Here is a 2,385-nt window from a genome sequence, read left to right as displayed (position 1 = left end):
TGCACAAACTTTCCGGCTGCAGCTCAGTTCTGCCTCGGTGACGTGGCTGAAGCTTCCAGCGCGTCCATTAAAGGGAGGCGCCGCCTGCCGACACAAAATCCCATTAAAGGCGCCAGTGCCAGCTACTTCAATTCAAATAGGCGAGAATTAAAACGCAAAAGGGGAGCCCGGAGTGAAATGGAGCGGGACCGAGAGAGACTGAAAATCACTATAATATTTAAAGGGACTGCTTTTCCATATTAGATACATGGGGTGAAAATCACTATATATATTCACAGGAACAGCATTTTTCTATCAAATACATAGGAGCTGCTTTTTGCTCTAATATACTCTGGACCTGCTGTTCATAGATTGTGTAAACAAGCTGTTTTCCCCTGCAATGCACACAGAGGCTGATTTTCTCCATAATATTCACAGGGGCTGCTGTTCTCTATCATATATACAGGTGTTGCTTTTCTTTTTTTGTATTCATGGGATACATGGGATGTGGGTGTCACTGGCAAGCCCAGTATTTAATGCCCATCCCTAATTGCCCTTGGACATTATGATCGCTAAATCCCCCATTATCAACATCCTGGGGTTTACCATTGACCGGAAACTGAACTGGAGTAGCCATATAAATACCATGGCGACATGAGCAGGTCAGAGGCTAGGAATCCTGCGGTGAGTAACTCACTTCCTGACTCCCCAAAGCCTGTACACCATCTACAAGGTACAAGTCAGCAATTACCTGGATGGGTGCAGTTCCAACAACACTCAAGAAGCTCGGCACCATGCAGGACAAAGCAGCCCGCTTGATTGGCACCCCATTCACAAACATTCACTCCCTTCACCATCGCCGCACAGTGACAGCAGTGTGTACCATCTACAGGATGCACTGCAGCAATGCACCAAGGCTCCATAAACAGCACCTTCCAAACCCACGAACTCTACCACCTGGAAGGACAAGGGCAGCAAATGTATGGGAACACCACCACCTGCAAGTTCCCCTCCAAGTCACACACCATCCTGACTTGGAACTATATCGCCGTTCCTTCACTGTCACTGGGTGAAAATCCTGGAACTCCCTTCCTAATAGCACTGTGGGTGTACCTACCCCACATGGACTGCAGCGGTTCAAGAAGGCAGCTCACCACCACCTTCTCAAGGGCAATTAGGGACAGGCAATAAATGCTGGCCTAGCCAGCGATGCCCACATCCCATGAACGAATGAAAAAAAAAGAGAGGGTGCAGAAAAGATTCACAAGAATAGTTCCAGGGAAGAAGAACATCAGTTATGTGGATAGTTTAGAGAAGTTTGGTCTGTTTTCCTTGGTGAAGGGAAGGTTGAGAGGAGATTTGATAGAGATGTTCAAAATCATGAAGGATCTGGACAGAGTAGATAGGGAGAAACTGCTCCCATTGGTTGCTATTCTGTAGAAAATACACAGGGACTGCTATTATCTATAACTCATACAGGAAATGCTACTCTATTATACACAACAGCCACTATTCTCTATAATATACACGAGCTGCTATTCTCTATAATATACACGAGCTGCTATTCTCTATAATATACACAGGGACTTCTATTCTCTATAATATTTACTGGAGCTGCTATTCTCTATAGTATACACAGGTGCTGCTATTCTCTATAATATACATAGGGGTTGCCATTTTACATGATATACAGAGGTGATGTTATCTTTATAATATACACAGCAGCTGCCATTCTCACTAATACACCTGTGCTCTACGATTCCCTACATGATGCAAAGGGGCTGCTCTTGTGTCTAAAATACACTGGGGCTGCTATTCCCTATAATTTACACAGGAGCTGCTAATTCACTATAACCGACACATGGGCATGAAATTCATTTGCCCTGATTTTTGGGCACGGTGTTGTGATACATCACATGACTATGCCCGTTGTAAATGAGGGTGGTTAGACCATATTTCATCCACACATCTCATTTCCATGATTGGAGGGTGGTTGCAGGCAGCTCCCATGCAGCCCCGGACTCCATTTCCGGCCTAATATAAAAGCAAAGCACTGCAGATGCTGCAAGTCTGAAATAAAAACAGAAAGTGCTGGAAATACTCAGCAGGTCAGGCAGCTTCTGTGGAGAGAGAAGCAGAGTTAACGTTTCAGGTTCTGATGAAAGGTCACAGATCTGAAACGTTAACTCTGTTTCTCTCTCCACAGTTGCTGCCTGACCTGCTGTGTATTTCCAGCACTTTCTGTTTTTATTCCATTTCTAGCCTGGTGTTCTCTGCACACTGCAAGGAGCAGAGTAACATTGGGAAGAAACCAAATGTTCCACACACCCTTCCCCTTTTTAAAGGTACAGACCCTATAAACGGGAAGTTGCAGCAATGCACGGCAGGCTGCTGGATAACTGCATT

The 2,385-nt window shown here is 45.1% G+C and overlaps 1 pseudogene; it reads right to left on the bottom strand.

Annotated features, from left to right (window-relative positions):
• Positions 1 to 1,940, bottom strand: part of LOC137353529 (ER lumen protein-retaining receptor 3-like) — a 25,664-nt pseudogene extending 23,724 nt beyond the window's left edge.
• Positions 1,941 to 2,385: the final 445 nt, after the last annotated feature.

This window comes from Heterodontus francisci, chromosome 41 (assembly GCF_036365525.1).
Source record: "Heterodontus francisci isolate sHetFra1 chromosome 41, sHetFra1.hap1, whole genome shotgun sequence".
In the NCBI taxonomy this organism is placed as follows: domain Eukaryota; kingdom Metazoa; phylum Chordata; class Chondrichthyes; order Heterodontiformes; family Heterodontidae; genus Heterodontus; species Heterodontus francisci.
The sequence above is the reverse complement of the archived record's forward strand: the minus strand, read 5'-3'. Positions and strand labels throughout refer to the sequence as shown.